At 40.6% G+C, this 21,032-nt stretch overlaps 1 protein-coding gene across 1 annotated transcript in view; it reads left to right on the top strand.

Moving 5' to 3' along the window:
* CNNM2 (cyclin and CBS domain divalent metal cation transport mediator 2) overlaps nucleotides 1-21,032 on the top strand; it is a 120,170-nt gene that overhangs the window by 26,257 nt on the left and 72,881 nt on the right. The gene's annotated exons all lie outside the window — the stretch shown is intronic.

The raw sequence follows: 21,032 nt of genomic DNA, 5'->3' as shown, positions 1-21,032 counted from the left end.
TTACACCCTTACTGAGCTTTTTATTGCCCAGGAGAGGGCCCATGATACATGTCTGCTGCCTGTGGTAAAGCATTTAGGTCAGTGTAAAAAGAATAAACAACAGACACTCTGCCAGAGAATGAGTAACATGGGGAGAGAGGGAGGAAGTTTTTTGAAATGTCACTTGACTCCAAATCTTTAGGTACCCGATTCCCATGGACTTTGAAGGGAGTGGTGCATCCTGAAGTGGGTTTGCTACTAAGATGCTTTTGTGGAGCGGTGTTAGCCCAGGTCCTGTTCTTGTACATAGCCACAGAAGAGAATTCCCTCTGAGGACTGGATTATCTCTACTTCGCCTTGAAATGCAGACACTGTTAGACATCATAGTCTGACCCTGAAACATTACTTTAATCTGCCTTACATCAGAGAGGAGATGCTTTTTGATTTCAAAAATGCTTTAATTGCCTTCCATATTGTCCTTTTCTGGCGTAAATTGAACATTTAAACATATGACTGCCAAAGATTGAGTCTCTGGGCTCTTTAAAGTAGAGCATGAAGGTTTTCTTCATGCTGAAAATGCTGTGTTACACTTTGATAGAGCATAATAAAATGTGACTGCCTGAGATGAGCAGTTGCTTCATCGTGCATGACAGAGCAAATCAATTTTCCTCCCATTGCTTTTCCTCTTGGGAGATAACATGCCAAAATAGTCAGTACCCTGTACTATGAATGTTCAGGGATAGACAAATTGTTGACTGAAGTTAGTGGGTTTTTTCCTTTCTGTTTTTTTTCTCCCCTCTGATAATGGCTTAAATAATTTTGCCTTTGGAAGTCCTAGCATAGGATTTCAGATGTCCTAAAAATGTGTTGCAAGTTTATTGATTCACTGAAAGATTTTTGTAGGCTTTTTTCTCCTGTGATCCTGTACCTTCTTTTTCAATTTGACAAGCAAACAGGAAGTGTGGCTGTTTTAAAAGGTGTAAGGTGGTTGTGGACAAGGTTTGGCACAGCTATGTATGTTCTGTTCATAGAGATCTCTTCTGGAAAACACAAGTCTTTCTCTTGTTTTCTAACATTAACAGTACAGGATTATACTGTGAGATGAATTATTAAGACCGTTGTGGTGAACTGGCAAACATACCATCCCTCAAGGAGACAGAAATGAGATACAAATCATTTTAATCTGTCAGATTTTGTATTGTAGAAAGAGTAATGCAATCTAACAAGAGTCACTGTGAGTTGTAAACAGAGATAATACAAGTATGGAAGCAGTTGGTGCACATCAAAGAAAACAGGAAATGTACTGGACTTTGTGGATGTGTAGGGCTGTGGAGTGCAGTGTTTTGGCAAGTGATACTTTTTGATTGTCTCTGTAGTCCAATGTACCAGGAAAGGTATCAGGTTTTTAGGAAGGGTTGGGTGCTTAGTACTTGGCAGACTGGCTCTCTGTGGGGTTGGTTTGAACAACCAGGGCAGCATCTGAAAAATATGAACCATAGGATGAGAAGGGACTTCCTTGAAATCTGAGAAACTAACTTGGCCAGTGGTACAACCTGTGTAACTCTGGTTGGCTGGGCTTTTGGGTGTTGTGTTTTTGCTTTGTTTTGGTTTTTTGCTTTTTTTTCTTCCCTTCCTGAAATAGCCCTGCTTCTGCTGTTCAAAAAGGATGAAATAATAAATCCTCCTCACAAACAACATTTTGCTTTACCTGTGGTGGACAACACTGACTACAGCACAAAGTTAGAGAAATGTACTGAAATTCTCAGGGAAAAAAGCATGATCAAGAATGTTATTGCATAACACTTAGAGTTATGAGAAGATTATAAGAAGAAGCTAAAAGCAGACAGTTTGAGTAACTATCACACAGCTACTCATAAAAGCTCCTATTTAGTGGTCATTTCTATAGATGGCTGGAACTCCACTGTTTATGCCTGTGGATGACAGATTTGTAATAATGAAATTTCAACAAGGTGTGTCACAGAATTTGGTACCTTAAAATCTCACATTCAAGGCATTGTCTTGGATTCCTCTGGATGATGATTCCCGCAATGCAGAGGATGATTAATCCACGCTGCTCTCTGGACCTGGTAAGCTGCAGGATGCTGTTGATTATCAGAGGAAGCTGAATATCAAAGGAGGCTGGGAGGTTCTGTGAAGGCATCAGGCTGAATGATACAAGCATAACAAAGATGTTAAAACCATCTGGATTTAAGGACTAGAGTCTGTGTTACAATGATGCTGCATATTGTGGTGTAATTAGATCTGCTGGAAAGGGGCAAAATGAGTCATGCAGGAGTCAGAATTTGGCCTGTCTTCGAAAAAAAAATCCATCTCTTGAAGACTCGTCTTGATCTTTAGATCGTAGACTTGCTAAATGCGTTTATTGACAGAATTTCAGTCACACAAATTTTTTCCTAGATTGAGGGGACAGGCATCACCTGGTTTTCTTGGTGCCTCAAGTTTCATACAGACTTTTTTCAGATGAAAGTGAAAATGTGCCTAAAAATGAAATGGAAAGATGTTAAAGAATGTGACATCTGTTTAGTGATGCCTTTGTGGTCAAAATGGTGCAGCAAAGGACAACCTCTACTACCTTCACTAAATTGAAAACTTGAGACATAAGTCAAGTGACTTGTCTCAACATAAAGCCAATTTAAAAGAGCTTCCACTTTCCCAGATTATTGCCAAATGTCTGTTTTGAGACATCTGAAGCCAGCATAACTGCTGAAACAGCATGTGCACCTGTATTATCTATGTTAGGTTGATGGTTCTCTGGTCTGCTTCGGTGATGCTTAGTCCTTCTAATCCAGCTGGAAGATCTCTGGAGAGAGATCCTAGTGTGGCTCCCAGTACCCTGTTCAGTTAGTTTATTAAAGTAAACTTTTAATGTTGCCTTCACCAGAGGGGGACCAACACAGCATGAGGATAAAAGCTGCTCTCCATTTGTTTTATCTGTAGCCATTAATTAGAAACTGATGAAAGAAACAGACTTAGTTTCAAGGCTGATTAATTCTTCTTCATAATTCAGGCATCCTGAATACAGAAACACTGCTACTCTGTAGCCACGGAGAGCACACGGATAAAACTCAAATAGCTGGGTTTGTTCACACAGTGACTGAGGGTTTATACAAATTATTTAGATGCTGTGCATCTGGTTGCTTGCAATCAGAGATTCTTGCAGAGATCTTGAGAGTTCATACTTTATATACTTGCACACCTTAATCCTCTAAATGGCTGATGGTGTAACTGTGTTTAGAGCCTTGGGGTTTCTCAGTGACTTCTACCATTAATTACAAATTACTTTTCCTAAATAAAAAAAAAAGTGGGGGAAGAGATTAATATGTTAGTGCAATTGATTTGGTTTGCATCTTGTTATGGTATGTTGTTAAGACTTCTGCTGAGCCTTTCTGGTGTGTAAGGAAGGAATTGAGTATGTGTCTTTCCCTACTTGTATGCCTTGTTTAAGTAGAATAGCCAGTCTGTGTTGAAGGTCTACTTTGTGTGTCTCCACAGATCAGTCATGGTGAAGATAGCTCCATCATGTGCTCTCTAATTACAGTGATGCATTCAATATTTTCCATCCCTTCACAGCCATATAGGCGGGGAAAGTAGACAGTTTATCTGCACAATAAAGGAAACTCAGGCTTGGAAACTCAACATGACATTATGTTCCTCTGTGATTCATCTGCTTTCCACCCTGACTTCTCTCTCGCCATCTGCCTGCTACCCTTGCACTTTGAATTTAGCTGATGAAAAGAATTTGCAGTGGAACGAGGCAGAAGCACAGAATTACCTTGTGCGTCCCCACCGATGCCCCTGAATTTGTGATCTGTATTCTCTTCCTGCAGCCTCTCTGCTCTGCAGAAGCATTTTTCTGTTTCTTCAGGTATTTACCAGAGTGGGGCCTCTGGACAATTGAGTTCAATCAGTCTGGAAGCTACTGGGTGTCAGAATTCTTCTGGAGAGGTTCGATTGGGAGAGATCAGGGGATATCCTATGAGGATGCAGCCACAATCTAGTCTGATAAACCATTATCTAAAATAGACAGAACCTGTTATCCTGGAGAAGTTTTCTGTTTTTACAGGCTAGAGAATGGGTGCAGCTTTTGTAAATGTGGATTTTAAAGATAACTAACTAGACTTCATGCTTTCATGGGTAATATATTGATTCTATTTCAGTTTCTTCACAGAGATACCCTCAACCTAGTGCTTCTTCCAGTTCTCGTACCTTGTACAGCAATTCTTCATGTCTATGAAAAATGTAAAAGCAAATCCAGGAATTACTTGGTTTCTTTAAACTAAGGATAATCCTTCAACAACAAAATCATTACTCTGAGCAATTGGGATCTTGCTGCTGCTTCTTGACTGGAGTAGAAGCAAATATTCATCTGTGTGGCCATAGCACACTACCTGAACAACACTCATAGGCCCTCCATACACCCTTGCACAATGCCTGCTTTCGTGGGACTGTGTGACCTCCTCCTGCCAGGTGACCCATGGATTGTCAAATGGGAGCAGTTTTTTTAGTGTATTTCCTTTAGAGGGATGGATTTCCAAATCTGCAGAGCTCTGTGCAGCTGCCTAGGGTTGCCAAAGGAGCATTTGTGCTTCTCAGACCACAGATGTCACAGTTTTGAGAAGGTAAATGAAAACACCTCAGGAAGGTTTATGCATGCCAAGCTGTTCTTTTCTACGTAGTTTAAATATCTGGAAATGCTCTTGTGGCTTATTTCAAACCGAACATACCCTTTAACCTAGGAGGTCTAATCCACTGTCTCTCAAAATTCTTCTGAAGCCTGTCAAAAGTTGAGTGTAATCAGTCCAGTTGGGTAATTCCTACTGGAAGAATTTGAATTAGGTGGGGGTTCTTCAAGATGTCTGAAAATGTCTCTGCTTACATTACCTCTAATTTTTTAAAGCAACATTAAGAGGGTCTTGGAATAAGATTCTCATGTAATTCACTTCTGTGCCTCTTTCTAAGACGCCATAAGAAGGGAGCACAGAAACTGGCACAAGATCATAGAAACATAGAATAGTTTGGGTTGGGAGGGACCTTTAAAGGTCATCTAGTCCAACCCTCCTGTACAGGTACATATCTCCTCTTTGTTGTTTAGCTGTGCTCATACTTTTGAAAGCATGGATTAAACTTTTATTTACTTTTAATAGCCATTCAGTCTGCCCTTTCTAAGGGTGTCCTCTGTGGTACCTGGTGCTAACAGACATCCATGTCTGCTCTCTGCTGCTCCTCCTACTGCAGAGCCACAGTCAGAGGGGACCACAGCCTGCACTTGATGGTTCAGGCAGAAATACAACTCATTTGTTGTCCTTTCATAAAGGTGCTTTGCTGGGTAAGCAAAACATTCTTCTGAATAGGCACATATCTGGTAGGCACCCAGAACCATAATGCAGGGGATACTGTGCTGTGGCAAACAGTCCTGGAGGTCAAGTACGTCCTTTGGGTGGATACATTCCCTCCATTCCCTCTGAGCCTGCAGATTCAGCAACTGCAGTGAATTCAGTTTGTTACCATAATGTGGGAGGGAAATTAAGCACAAAACCCAAACAAAACTTTCTTTGGGCTAGTATAGAAAAGCAATGTGGTTTAAGGTGAAATGAGAAAAGCTGTCTTTTCCTATCCTTTATTTTAGTCTGTGTTGTTATTTTATCTGAGTGGTTTCAGTAGTGCAGAAGACTATCAAGAGTTAGAGAAACTGTTCACCAACAGTTCCTTCTCATGCTGGTGAGGAGGAACTAAACACTTCTAGGGTTGCTGGGCCGAGTAGCAACACTTTGAGCAGCATGTACTCTTTTTATTTCATGTCAGTGACTGGCATAAGTTTAGCTGGCCTTCCAGGGTGGATGGGAGATGTCACCTAGTGTATCATTTTATGTGTTTGAGTTGAGAACCCCGTGGGAACTGGGCCTTATTTCAGCAGAGGAAGACTAATGGGAAGCTCCATTTGATGCTGTTGATGTCACTTAAAGGGCGGGGTCTGATGCTTGACAGGAAGCGTCTGTTTGACCTTTCACAAAACTATGGTCTTCATGCTGGTGGTCATTAATTCCATTCCTTTTAAGGCAGTGGTGAGATTATCTTGATGTCTGAACCTTCTTTGGCTCCTGCTGGATAGCACTGACCTGGGTGTAGTCTGGAGCCTGTTAGTCTAACTGTAACTATCTTCTCCTGGCAGTCTGTGGAGATCCGGTGTCCATTCTTGTATTGTTTGTTCTTGTCAGCTGTCTCTGTAGCTGTCAGGTTGTGTTGACACACCTTTCCTCTTCTCTTTGGTGATCCCCACAGGCTAGTGTGGAGTAACTCTTTGCCCTGAGACTGCCTGACGCCATGGTACTGTCCTGTACCTGAAGTTGAAAGAGCTGCATAAACTAGACCTCTCATTGAACTGTTCCCTCTCCTCTGTTTTGTACAGCTGTGCTCTAAAATTTGTTCTCCTTAAGCTCTGAAAGCTTCTTCTGTGTTAGATGTGTTATATTCCTTGGTTTGCTTGGCTAGCTGGCCATCTAGGGATGCTTAGCTGAAAGTACCTTATGGAGTCTTTTCTTGTCCTATGTTGGAATGAATCTTACTTGGAAACAGATCAAGCAAGCTGTGCATGTAGAGAAGATGGAAGTTGTTTTAAAGCCTGTCGTCAGGGATAACCATTTTATCTTTTCCTCTGAGCTATTGACATTCAACTGCCCCTTCCCCAGCAGCAGTGTTTCCTCAGTTCTGCCATGGTCCCTTTTCCCCCCAGCTTGTGGACTAGTCAAAATGGTAGGAGGTGAAGCCTCAGGGTTTGGTTGACAGAGGTGACAAAAACTGGCACCAGGACAAGCCCATTTAGTTTAAACTACATACAACAGTCCATTGAAATGACCGTGGTACTGCAGCATCTCTCACTGTGAGGGAGATCATATTTTTTTTTTTTTCCTATCTGCAAGATTGTTTCTTGGTATTTGGAATTTTTCCAGAGCTTCAGGTTATTGTGTTCTGCTTATAATTACATGATAACGATATCAGTTAACACTGTTTCCTTAGAAAGTGACCTCTCCAGGGTCCAAGTGAGGGTGAAAGTGCATTTTGCAAGTTTGCATCCTGTACAGTGCAAGTAGCTTCTCATAGGACTTAAAAAGCCAAGTGGCAACGTGAAAGCTCAGAGTCCAGCTTGCCTCTTTCACAGCAATTGATGTTTGTGGGAAGTGTTTAGAAATTACTTTGAACTTGAGTGAAAGGCTGCTGATGTGGAAAAAGGGCACTTGCCCCTCTGTGATGGCAAATGCTTGGAATCCTGTTCCTGTGGGGCAGTTATTCCTTGGCTGGTCATTGCTAGAAATTCTTTGGCAGCTGTAAAATGGTGTAACATTGTAGGGGCCTTGGATAAAGTTAGGAAGAAGCATACCTATTAAATTGTTACTGTGTTAGAAAGCATCTCAACAACCTGCTTTGCAAGTACTGACCCTACTGACTCTATTGTCCTTATTTTGCAAGTTCAAAGCTGATAACATAGATGCTGACTCTGAGTTCCAGAGATGACTCAAACCTGATTTCTATAAACCATCAGATAAAATTGATATAGTGGCTATAAATAAACCCAAATATATTCTACTTAAAACAGAGGGTTTCAGAGTTTGAATCTAATTGCTTATCTTGGAGCTTTGCCAATGTCCTAGGTAAGTCTAAATAGAAATGTTAATAAATATTGCAGGTTTAAATTGACTTTAACCTTGGGTACAAGATGGATTATTGAAGGGGGAAAAAAGAGCAAATTGCAGGAGCTTGGGGGTTTCTCAGAAGACATGCTTATTGGAGAGGTGGAAAATTTCTATGAGAATGTACAGCTTTGGTGCTGTAAGCTGCATGCATTGATTCAGTGGTGAAGTCAGGCATTGAGTTTGGGGCAGGTTAGTAGGGGACCATCCATATGCTCAAGGGTTTTCATGAAATTACCTGTGCAAATAACACATCCGTGGAAATGATGAGGCTTAATCATTCCCCCAGACTTGCACAGCCAGTCAGGTCTCTCGTAGGAATAAAGAAAGTGCTCTTGCTCTGCAGTCTTCATCATCTTCATCTAAAGGTGTCTGGAGTATCTTGCCGCTCAAGGTTTTGTAGTCAGTCAACTCCCTTTTCATCTTAAAAAAAAATTGCTAATTAGTAACTCATATTTTCTCTTTGGTTTGGAAATAAAGTGCAGCATGTAATGTATGTCTTAATTTTTGGTGAGTATTTTTCAAAATCAGGCCTCTGCCAAGCAGTTACCAAACTTTTTTTTCTTGTCAAAACCACTAAATTCCATAGGCAGCCTTCAAGCAGCTCATCAACCACTAACTGTTCCTGTTATAAAATATGTTAACTAATGAAGCTAAGCAGAGGAAAGAAGAAACTCTAACTGGAATTAAGAATTTTACTGGAATTCTACTAAAGAATAATGAGGGATTTTTGTTGGTTTGTCTTACCTGCATTGTGTTATACAAGAACAGCATAAAATCCATAGCAATGTCACCAGTTCGCCAGACTTGGTCATCTACTTCACATGACTTCCTGCAAGGAGAGCAAGAAGTGACTAGAGCAAGGTCACTAAAAACCAAAGTAGTCTTAAGTGGTGGCTTCTGCATAGTATCATGATATTAAGGAATGAGTTCATGTAATAATTGCACTACAATTCAGAATGGAAAAGGTCTGGTGGTCAATTCTGCAGGTTAAGGATGCACCTCCTTAGCTTACAGCTTGACTATTGATAAGGAATTAGCAGGGAAAACTGACCCTCTTTAACTATTTATTCCTACTCTTTACCCTGTAACATTTCTTTGTGGCTTCAGTCTGGCCTTGTTGCTCAGTGAAACACTGCCTGCAGACTTCTGTTGAGTAGGAAGGTAAGGGAGGGGAAAACCTGGTGTGTTCCACTTGCTAGGATGTTCTTCAGATAATTTAACGAGTTGTCTTCAGCAGCTCTTCTGAGTTGTCCTGGTGCTTCGATGGTAAGATCAGTACCGAGGACAGGAAAAGTGCTGATGAACATATTACAACTTGCATCTATTCTAAGGCCATTGGAATAAAATTTCTCTCTGCTTCCAGTTTTCTGCTCTTTTGAACCACATGGAGCGAGTTTTGTCAGTCATGCACATGTACTCATGTTTAGAATCGGGCTGAGGTCATGTTCACGGTCGTATGCTGTTGGGGCAGCTTGTAAATTAACCCTGCTTTGATATCCCACAAGCATATTTCATGCCTTTATGGACACAAGTACAGCAAATCTCCTTGCCTTCTTTTCCAACAAGGCTGAAAATCTGCTGTGACAGAAGCCTGTCCTGTAGCAAGGTTGTGTTGTGTTTCTGGCAGCTGTGAGACTGGCTCTTTTGGCCTCCTTTGCTTAAGAGTCTGTAGGTGTTCTGAATTTTTGTCTGACTTGAAGGCAAAATCAATACTGATAATATTTTGAGATTGTGCACAAGAGAAAGGAGGCGATGCATCCTCCCCCTGATGCTTCTGGTCTGCTTTCACATCAGACACATGGGTTCTGAATGCAATTGGTGTGGAAGCTGTGTCAAAATGCTCTATTGCCTTCTGCTGTGGATGCTCTCATTTGCTGAAAAGGAGTTGTTAATTTTACGCTTCTAAAATTCATGTGCTCCTGAGAAGTAAAAACAACACTTCTTTTTTCATTGGATAATGACCAACAGGCTTGTGTAGATACTAAATATTAAGCCTTACTTGGAAGGGAATGTAGCAATGACATGTCTTAGGCAAGAGTTACCACCTACTCTTTCCCCCTCCATTCCCACAAATTCCTCCACCGGTAGAGAATTAAATCTGGTCACAGTGCTTGGAGGCCTTTTAGTCATAACTAAAGTGCTGTAGTGACAATTTCTGTTATGTCTGTCCATGCTTATGTCATTTTGACAACCCAGCTCACAAAACACTTACATGTGATTCCTCTGAAACACTCAGAACAGCTCATCTTCACGAAGCAGTGGTTATTGATTTAAATAAATAAATAAATAATGGTCGTTCTTCCAAAGGGAAGGATTTATTAAAATCACTCAACCTACATCGGGCTTGAGGACATGTTTTTAAACAGAAGTAGCTCCAAGAATATTCACTTCTCGCATCTAGTCTGTTGTCCCTGTTGTATGCCCAAACACAGCAGCTTGTTCTTGTGAATTGTTTGAATTTTGCAAGAGTTATGGCTGATGTTTTTTCCTGTCTCCTTTTCTTTGCCCACCAACCACTCAGCAGCAGCACCAAAGTACAAGTCAGACCCCTCAGAAGCACTGTTGCTTTACGACTTGGCAATGGTTGTACACAAGCCAGCAGGAAAATAAAGGTGACCTTTGAGATTTGATGCTAATAGAGCATTGTCCTGACCTTGTAGTTCCAAATTTCAGAACAAATACCTCTAGTCAGCCTCATTGTTAATTGACACAATTGCTGCTGGTATGATCTAGCAGTAATAATTGTCTCATGATGGGTTGGAACATCTCTGCTAACATCACTGCTAATTGGGGACTGGGTTAAGCAGAGAGCTACCCGGGAATGTGTGCTCAGTGGAGCGTGTCTGACACTGACAGCCGTTCGTGGATGATAAGAATAGTTTGCTCTCCTCGTACACAAGCGTGTGCTCCTGTTCACTTCTCCTGGTACCAAAATTTCATCAAAGAGGAGCAGAAGTGGGAGATGATCCCAGCACTGTTAAATTTTCTCTTTGTAGATTGACTGCCCAGTAACATAAGGACAGCAGATAATAATCTCTGCAAATAGTGTGTTGAAACTCTTACTGTACTGATCTTTATAAACCACGTTATGTTCTAGTTACGTGTGCTGAGCTTCCAACACAGCTAGCTGGCTTATTAGTCTGAATCACAGACTGACAGGAGTAGACTTCCCTAGTGTACAGGCTGAACTTGTGCAACGTACCTGGGAAATGCAGTTTCTGTCTTTGTCAGATCACTTAAGGAGAAGTCTCAGATAATTAAACAAAGTTCTATGTAGTTACTGATTTAAGAGCCATGTTGGTACTTTAATTTTTAAATCTAAAAGGACATTTGAGCAGGGCTACAAATTGCAGGAAACTTAACGTATTATCTGTTTGTGCTGTGTGAAACTTGAGGCATGTGAGAGAAACCGAGGAAAAATGTGTCTGGAGGTCTTTGTTACACTTCTGGTGCTACCAGAGAGGCCTTTCTGCCCCTGAAAAATGAACTTTAATAGTTCTTTAAAGAAAAAAAAAGTAAATCCGTAGCTCTCAAACCAGCTTGTCAGTTCTTCCTGGAAAAAGCAACATTTAGATAAAGTGTATATTCTGCACAGCACATCCCATTGTGTCCTGCCTGATGCACCATGCAGAGAGAAGCTGATCGGATGTGCCTTCGGTGCAGTGGCAGCGCTTGCTCAGCACCTGCTGCTGCTGCTGGCCTGGCCACAGGTGATGGCTGCACTGAAGCTCTCCAGTGTCCCAGTGAGACACCTGGGTGTGAGTTTTTTGTGTTTTGTTTTGTTTTTCCTGCTTGGGCTGTCTTATTTCTTCCTCTTCCTTCTTATGTCATACTGGGGAGCAAGGTGTTTTATTTTTGAGGGTAAAGAGGAAGGGGCAGAACTGAGGCTGGTTTATCAAAAAGTACCCAGAGTGCTCAAGCTTTGCCACCATTGCACTATTTGCTGTGCCTGGTTACATTCCCACAGCTTAACCGAGACTGTAGAGCTTTTATTAGTAATTAGCTCGTTGTGGCTTTAGGGCTTTCAGACGCGAGTAGTTGTTTTCATTGGGGGTATTAATTATGAATCACAAACCTGTAAACAGCTATAGCCAAGAATGTGCACATTTGCAGATATGACTGTTTTGCTGTTCAGCCCTGGGTTAGCTCTGCGCTGCCCTCATTGTTGTTGCAGACAAGTGTATGGAAAACATGTTTTTAACCTCCTAGATGCTATTGAATTCCTGCATAGCAGTCTGTAAAACTGTGGGAAAAACGGCCTGTTCATTTGCTTTCTAAGCAATCTGGTTTAAATATGATGGTTTGAATGGGGTGAAGGAAGGACTTTGAGAGCCCACTTTTCCAAAGGCCCTGCTTTTAAGATCTTCTTATAAATACACTTAAAAGTTATTTGATTTGTATCTTCTGGGGCGGGGTGGGAAAGAGAGTGTTTACACATGACAGTCTTACCAGCTCGGTGTCACTCATGCTGGCTTTATTTCCAGTTTTGTTTTCCTGATTTTCTGCGAGCAGCAATACTTGACCAAGAAATCAAATTAAATTTTCTTCCTGTCAAAGTTGATAGCAAATCTTCCTTTTACTTCAGTGGAGCTTAGTTTTCCTTCTTTAACGTGGGATAAGTTTGCTCACCACTCAAAGAAATAGGATCCTTATATAGCAGGGGTTTAGGAAGGCTCCCAACAGCCTCTTGTGGCTCTTGAGATCAAGAAAGATAGAGTGAATAGCAGGGACTTGGGTGAGAGAGGTAATAGAGATGAAGAGATACCTGCATTTCTGCTGTGGAAACGTGACCCACATGGTCGAAGACCATTTTCACAGAACCCCAAACAACCCAAAGTAGGATAACTGCTTTTTATAATTCTCTGGTTATGAATTGTGTGGTCATGAACAGCAAGAACTGTTTTAATGTTGGAGTTACGTCTGACAAAAACTGCTGCTGTTTGGGGAAGAACAGTACTGCTCTTTGCTAGCTGTTCTTTTGTCACGAGAAAAGCTGTATCTTCCTGTCTTAGACCCTGCTTCATGTGTCGTCCATGAGAAACTCTGTACTAGACTTTGAGGGACACCAGAAGATGAATTGGTAGTGCTAGGCTTGCATTTTTCCCCAACAGGTTCCTTCCTCCCCTCCCCTTGCTCCTCTTTTGATTTTTACTAACAACTCTCCCAGAAGCCATCTAACTACAAAAACCCAAACTAAAACAAACCCGGCTTTGACAAACTAGCTTTGTAGAGATAATAAAAACTGATTCATAAGCTGCTTTTTGAGAAGTAATTCTCTTGGGCAGATTCTTGAGGTGCTTTCATTATTGCTGATTTCGTTTCTTTAAATATGTTTTGTAGTGGGATGTAGGAGGAAACAAAGATGTACATTAGATAATTTGGGTTTTACTGCAAAGTATTTATCTACTTTAGATTTATGTAAAAGGCTAGGGGGAGGTGTTTTTATCCAGTTTTCTGTCCTCCCCTTCCAAGTTAAGAAACAGATGGTCTGACCTATGTAAGGCTTTAAGTGTTGGAATTGGCATCAGTGTCTTCTTAAGGATTACTTTTAAAAAAACAAAAGCCAGGAAGCATCATGTCATTGCTCAGTGTGAAAGCTGGTCTGTACAAAAATAGCAGGCTCACAATATGTGACTGAGATGATTCCCCTGACCTAAGTAAGGAAAATGATTACCTGATATTTAGGACTTGGCTTTGCTTCTAGCGTTTCCTCCTGCTGTCAGTCAGTTCTTGTACCTACCTTCTCTTCCCCTGGTAGCTTGCAAGGTTTTTGTTGGAAGTATGGCTGGTTTGATAGTTACACATGCACCAGGAAGGAAACCGATGGGAGAATTGTGGATGGTGGATGGTGTCTGCCACATCTAATCTAGGTGTAGAGGGTCAGCTGTGTTTGTAAATTAAGCCTAGATTTTCCATTTAAAGGTAACGTTTCCTGAATATACAGGTAAGCTTATTACTATTCTTGATCATGGGTAGTTGATTAATAGTTCTTCACAGTATGATTGAGCCCAAGCCCAACAGACCATAGATTTTTATTGTTTTCTGTAACGAGTATTGATTTCTAAGAGGGATATTTTTGGTGAGGAAGAAATGATCAAAACTGAAATCTGTTAAACATCTGTTAGGTTTTGCTGGTGTTGTCTTTTCAGTTAATGAGATTCTGGATTGGATCTCAGAGTCAAATCAAGCCTTTCCTGTGCAGTGTAGCTAAGGAGCATTTCTGTTATAAAATGGACATAACTACTGTAGTTAAGAGAAAGGAGTCCATGAAAATAGATCATAAAACAGTGTACTTGGATAAAAAATGAAGATGTCAGCCCTGCTGAGCAAATCCTGGTGGAATATCTTGAGAGTGGTCCTTGTTTGCGTTTGTCATTATGCTTCTTGGTAGTCTATGGATGTATTCATTGCTTTTACTGAATGAAGTTATTGTAAATCTCACTTCTAGTTTTTATTAAACTTTTTTGATCTTGTTTAACCATTGCTGTCCGTATGGAGATGTTTGACTTTTGTTGGCCAGTGGCTAGCCTACAACATACATTTTGAACCTGCATTTGCTCTTGCCACTTGCAGTACACTACAAGAAGGAAGAGGAGAAATTCTGTGGGCTAATTTCTACTAATAGCCATGCATCCCTATGGCCTATGAAATGAGCTGCTGGGGACTTGAGGAGCATCCTTGGGAAGGCTGCCGACTGCTTGCTGTGTGCTTCTGTTCCCTTGGCATCTACTGTTGGCCCTGAGGAGAGAAGAGATTGTGGGTTGGGGATCTTTGATCTCGCTTCTTACAGCTATTTCTATATAGAAACCACTCAGCTCTGCTGAAGCTGTGGGCATAACTCTGCTCTGTTATTGTGGTTTAGAAGTGATGTTATGTGCTTGTTAATTAAGGCTGTGATGGTGGTGCAGGTGGAGAATAAGGGTGGTTTGCTCAGTATTGCTGCCTTTCTAGAGGAAAACGTGGGAAGACTCCACAACTGGAGCAGTAATAGCTGCTTCCTGTCCTTTAGGATGCATCTTTACCCTACTGTAATCATCATGCTCTGTTCTGAGAAAAGTCTGTCACATCACTTCTCATGTCCTTCTGCACGCATGCCATCTGTGGACAACTGTATTGCCTGCAACTGCTTCATCTGTTGGGATTTCCTTAAAAAGGAAGTCTGTGGAAAAGTGTTCATTTTGTTGCAGCTTCCTTTAAAAAAGGAATATTTGCCACATCTCCAACTGAAGCCAAACAGTTGCTGAACAGGATGAAAATTGTTTGATCTTGCTTATGTTACAATACGTGCTACCCTGAGCTGTTACGCTAAGAGCAACATTGGCTTTTGTTTCTCCGTGGCAGGCCTACACAGGCAGCTCGAATAGTGGATAAGTAACATGGTAATTGCAGCAGAGCTTGACCCTTGGGCAGAAGGTGGAGCTGGCTGCCTTGTGTGTACTGCGGGGTAAGAGTTTTCCATATAGGCAGTTACTGCAGCAGAGTTAATGAGCTGTGAACACACACCTGCCCTGATTGTAGTTCACTGCTTGTGTCACCACGGCTCTGTCGGTGTTGTGGGCATCCTAACTTTCTCAACTCTCTGATCTTTGGGATCACATCTGTGCCAGTATTCCACTTACATGTATGTGATCATACTTGTTTGCAAGAATCACAGATTTTGGTGTGACTTAAAGCCAGTTGTAATAATTTTTGGTTTATATATGAAAAGTCCCTCTTAGTCAAACAAGCAGACCCTTTTAACTGGACTTCAGTCATTCTATGGGTTTAATTTTGTCTTCACCTTAGGATAGTAGGTCTTACTGAAACCAAAATTAGCTTTGCTAAAGACGTTTAATGTGGATGCTACTGTAGTTCAGACGTGGTGGGGGAAAGTGGAATTCTTGCTTCTACCAGTTCATATGATTCTGGTTCCTAACTTCAGAGAGACATCCACAACCATAATATATTAACTTTGAAAGGAGGAGTACAGTTTAATGCAGTGTGTTTTCATCTAGAAACATCTAGGACTCTTGAGGTATAGATGATGTTCATCCACAGTGATGTCTGGTTGCATATGTGGAGGCTTTCAAATGATTATCAAGCCTATGTGGTATTTTGAAAACCTTTTTGTCCAGCTTTATAGACTGTGTTCCTGTGTGGTGTTTTGCTAGGGCGTTTCTGTCCTTTGGGGCATGGGGCTTTTGCATAGTTGTTGGTTTGGTTTTTTTTTTTCTTTTTTTGCAAGCACGTTTCTCATTACTAATGAGAAAACACTTGGAGGGCTAAGGAATAGCTTTCCCAGTGGAGCTGGTATATTCCAATAAATCTTGTTCATTAGGTGTTTTTAGTCTCATCAAGAATAGCTAGCAGGTCTGATTTGGCAAAATTAACTATTTCAACAAGACTTTGAAGTCACTAATGTTTTTTCCCTGTCTTAACTAACCTCATTACACTTTCTGTAGTCTCATTGTGCATTTGCCCAGACAGCAGTACAAGGAGATCAACCGTTGTGGAAGAGCAGGACCAGGAGTCATCTAGGATCAGGAAAGGGACAGTGAAGAAACCAAGAACACTTAGAAAAGTTGAAGAGTTTAGGAGCAGGTCCTCTATGAAGGCTCACAAGGACATAGAGCTCTTTGTGTCTGTGTCTTGAATTAAGCATATGACATGAACTTTCAAGGGATGATGAAAATGAGATGAAATTGTGAGGTCTTTCATTTTACAGTCAATGTGAGCTTTTCATTGGGTCTCTTGGAGGTGGGCCAAGGACAAACCATGAAATTTTTCAGCAGGGCAGACTCAGCTTTTCTTCTGTTTTGGTGGAGAAATGGTTCTCATGTGCAAGGCTTCTGATGTGTAAGTTCACAAAGCTTTCCTGTTGGAAAAGAGCTAAGAGCATCACTGTCTAATTAGCTGAAACACTCTAATCCTCCTGCTAGACGACCTGCAGATAAGCCTTCAAGCAAGGTACGTGTTGAATTTCAGCTAGGAGTAGGACTTTGGGAAAATTAAGAAGACAAAACCAATATGGTACATTGTTCTAATATATAGAAACTGAGTCCCTTCCTCCTCTTGCTCTCCAGACCTTCAGTTTGACTCTCACTATTTGAATTATGGTATGTTCTTACAGAATTACTACTTAATTCTCCAGCTGAATTTACACCACTGTGGCTCTTAAGCACTTTATTGGGAGGTACTGTTAACTCACCTGTGCAACAGAGGAAAGATTCTCTCCCCTCAGTCCCCCACATATTTGCATCCTTTTAGGAGGGCATCACAACTGTTCAAATTTCAGTGGGAAGCTGCAGTGCTACAACAGCTTCTACTTAATTTCCATAGGAGCTACTTTCTAATGCTAATTTCACGCTTGATAAATACAGTCCCTTGTTGCCTAGGCAGCAAGTTACGGCACAAATGTTCATTACTGCACTACTGGTTAATGAGTCTCTAGTGTTCTGAAAAAATTACAGACAGAATTAAGTGGGTTTATTCACTTTAATCTTAAGTCACCCCCAACCTAACAGACCAATCTGCAAAATATTTGCAGTTAGATGTGGCACCCGAATGCAATAGTGACAGAGTAACCAGAAGGACTTGAAGAAGTGTTTGGTACAGCATTGCCACAGTAAATGCACGTGTCTGTCTTGATTGTTCTTTTAAAGTTCTACTGGTTTAGGAGGATGTCTTTGCTATGAACAGCAAAATATGTAAAAGTCTACAACTGAGATATCTGGAAATACACTTCTTGTCAACATTCATAGTCTTTCTTAGTGTTGTCTAGCTTGGCCAAGCAAGCCTGAGAGTCTCTAAGCAATTTCAGAGTCATGTGTTTGTGTGCTGACAGAGCTTTGCGTCCTGTCGTTCCCAAATTTATTGTAAAACAAATGAGAGTATATTTGATTTGATGTCTTGAGGCAATAGTAATATTTTCTGATATGAATGTGTCAAGGGTCCTCTTGCCAGTGGCTGGTTTTGCACCAAGTTCTCAATTTCCTTTTTTTATAGAAGGTCTCATTTGTAAAGATTTGTTCAACTTGATTCAGTTCACATGTAATTAAGGCAAGAATTCCTTGGTGCTCTATTGGTTAAAAGGGGGGCTTTGCTTGTTGACCTTTGCTTTGGTGACTCAGCATGGAGAACTCAACACTTCCCTGCCGGGCAGAGACCATTGTTAACTTCTATCCCATTATTATTTTTCATTTAAAAGCTAATTTACTCTTTTGCCTTCAATCCCTGTCATACACATTATTCCAACTGTTAAATAATATGAAAGTTTGTCTTTGGCAGGCTGTGCATGTCATCTTGCCTTGGGAAATCAAAGGGGAAGATTACATAACAGCTGACAGTGAATTTGGCTCCAGAATGTCATTAAACTAATGAACGTTAAGTTTTCTTCCCCAGTCACAATATTCTTGAGTTCAAAACTAAAAAGTCTTTTAATGTGTAACCTTGAGTGCACGTAGGTGCCTTGCAAAACTTCAGGAGCTTTCTGATCCTACACTGTTAAACAGAATGTAATCCTTGGTTTAAAAATTGGAAATACAATCCAGAGATATGGAAGTTAGTTGTCCCTAAGTGAATTTAGAATAATTTAATTTTTAATTTTTTCCTCCCTGTCTCTAAAGTTACTATTACAGTTCCCTAAATTTGATGTGGGTTGGTATTGGCCCTGTGAAGGAATCCCATGCTACCTGTTTGAATGCAGGAAAAACATTGTCTGTCCTCATTTGTACAAAGCTTTTTAAAAAAAAAACCAAAAACCTAAGGAGGGGAAAAGCCAAATGCCTAGTACAACCACTTATTTATTACATGCTTTTAAAAACTCGAAAAGACCTTAGAATGAAATTCTGTTACTGGCATATGTGTTTTAATTAAAACACAAAGCTTTGGCCTAGAATTGCTAAATTCACCTTTCTGTCATTGCAGCTCCTTAAGGACTTCTGTAAGATGAGAGAAGGTGAAATAATCACTTTCATTCCGTTTAAAAGCATAGTTTTGTGTGAAGAAACAGTTTACCACATCTCAGAACTCCCTCTTCCATTGGTAATTATTGAAAGAATATATTTGGCTGCAGGGGGTGCTAGCTTTCTTCTAGGGCTACAACAGCATACTTAAGTTGGCTGTTCACGGTGTTAGAAGTGATGTAACTGCTGGAATATCAGTACAAGTCAGAATACATTTTTGTACAAAACCCTCAAATTTCTTACAGTGCTGTATTGACTCTTGACATGTTTGAAAATCTGCAGTGGGCAGGGATTTGGGCTTTTGTTGTGTCAGGCTTTTGAGTTTTGTTGGTGGGCTATGGGGATTGTTTTTTTTTTTTTTTAAATCTCTTATTTAGAGAGACCTTTACTGAAAACAGGTTTCCTAATCAGAGGATATGTAGGATGCATGGGTGTGGACTGTTGCATTCAGGATGCTGTTTGCTATAACGCACTTGATTACTCCTTAATAGAAGAAACTTGTTCAACTCATGTCATGTTGTAATTTTTGTTGCTGTCTGTCATGAGAAACAGAATACTCAATGCATTTAGAGACATTTTCCCTTTTTGAATATATCGGATCAAAATTGAGATTCTAGTATTTAAAATGAGCCTGTTCTGAAGCAAGCCACGGGCACAATGTGAATAGTGATGATGCAATGCAAGGAGTCAGTTAAACTACCAGTTTGAGTAATCTCTAGGTTTGCATCTTCAAGTCTGTGCATTTTAACAACCCGTATATGAACACGGTAACTTTGTTTGAAGTGGGACTCTTGTTACTTAGGTTAGACTTTAGACTTTTGTTGCACGGCAGGGAAGTCTGTTTTGCAATTGGGATCCCAGGGCAGGTGAGGTGCTTGAAATGTACATATTTACATGTGTACTGGCTAGTGTAGCCCGGATATCGATGGCAGATGATGGAAAACACTGAATGAAATAGTGACATCAAGGGTAGCCAGACTTGTTAAAAATAACTGGACATTTTAATAAATCAGTTGGGGTAATAAACCTGATGCAAAAATGTAGCCTATATATGAGTCACAACCATTTCAAGAAGCTGTGTATTTATTTTTCAATTATCAGGTAATTCTCTTAAAAGCATCTAATTTTTTCTCTGAAAAATGTGGCAAACTCTCCAGGGTTCCTGTGGCCATACCTGCTTGTTGATCTCATGGAACCTTCAAATTTGAATTGAGGCTTTTTCAGTAGAACTTGTCCCCATTCCCGTTTCTCCATCAAGAAAGTGTTGTTTTGTGCAGGATCAAGGCAAGTGACTAATGTTCTTTGAAAATCTATTCAGAATCTGCTTAAAATTAAGAGCAAAATAAGCAGCACATGCTCCTTTTGGATAACTTGGTGCTTGCAGTCTTGTGCTTGTGCTACACAGGCAGAGTGGATCAAGCTGGAACTGGAATTACAAGTGAAAAATATATGGTCCTATTCACTCAATATTAGAACCTGTAGTAAATCTGATTTGCTATTATGCTTGCTTTGTATGCATAGCCTACCCTGCTCAGTATTCAGAGGCAATAAGTATATTAACAGTTATATAAAATACTTCGATCTGGACATGGTGTTCAAGGTGCTGGCCAAGTGTACAAAATGTTTTGTTAGATGTTCAGGCCCACTGCCTCAGGGAAAATGATTCCAAGTGTACTAAAGCAGGATGGTAAGATGTGATGAGCTCCTCTGCCTTTGGCACTGCCACCACTAGCACCAGGTTAGCAAGTCTTGGTGGCTGGATCAAACTGGGTGAGGTCAAAATCACATCTTAATATCTTTGCTGTGCTGATGAGATGTTCCCCGTTGCAGTGTATGTAAATTCCCACTTTATCTCCCTGCAGGCGCCTGTGGCCGCAGGCTTTCTAGAAACAGAAGCAGTGTCCTTGTTTTTAGCTGCCTTCAGCTGACTTATTTTCCTTGAATCCATCCAATTTGCTCTTTTAACTCATTTATTTTTATCACCATATATCCTGAGTCAAGACATCCTCATCCATGGCTTCAGTGCATGTGGCTATTTACCTCCTTGGTTGTTTTGAGCTTGCTGTCCTGCTTTATTTTAAAAACATAAGAGTCATAGGAGTACTTTTGGAAAAGTGTTTAGGAAGGCAGGATTTGGAGGTAATATAAAGTGCTATCTTGGCTCAAGATAGCTTCAGCCTGCTGCTTGTACAGTGCCTGCTTTAGATTTCTGTATAGGACAGCTAGATTCCTTTGATAATCTGTTTTATTACCACTGAATGTGGGGAAAATGTTATTTTAGAAATAATTCCAAGATGTGCTTTAAACAAATATCCAAATATGAGTAGTTTTAGTGTCTTAGGTAGACAGTGCCCGTTACTGTACTGATTCAGTCCATGTGTAGTTAGTTATATGACCACCC

Source organism: Lepidothrix coronata, unplaced genomic scaffold (genome assembly GCF_001604755.1).
Source record: "Lepidothrix coronata isolate B3197 unplaced genomic scaffold, Lepidothrix_coronata-1.0 Scaffold8, whole genome shotgun sequence".
Lineage (NCBI taxonomy): Eukaryota > Metazoa > Chordata > Aves > Passeriformes > Pipridae > Lepidothrix > Lepidothrix coronata.
Note: the sequence above shows the minus strand (reverse complement) of the source record. Positions and strands in the feature narration are given on the sequence as shown.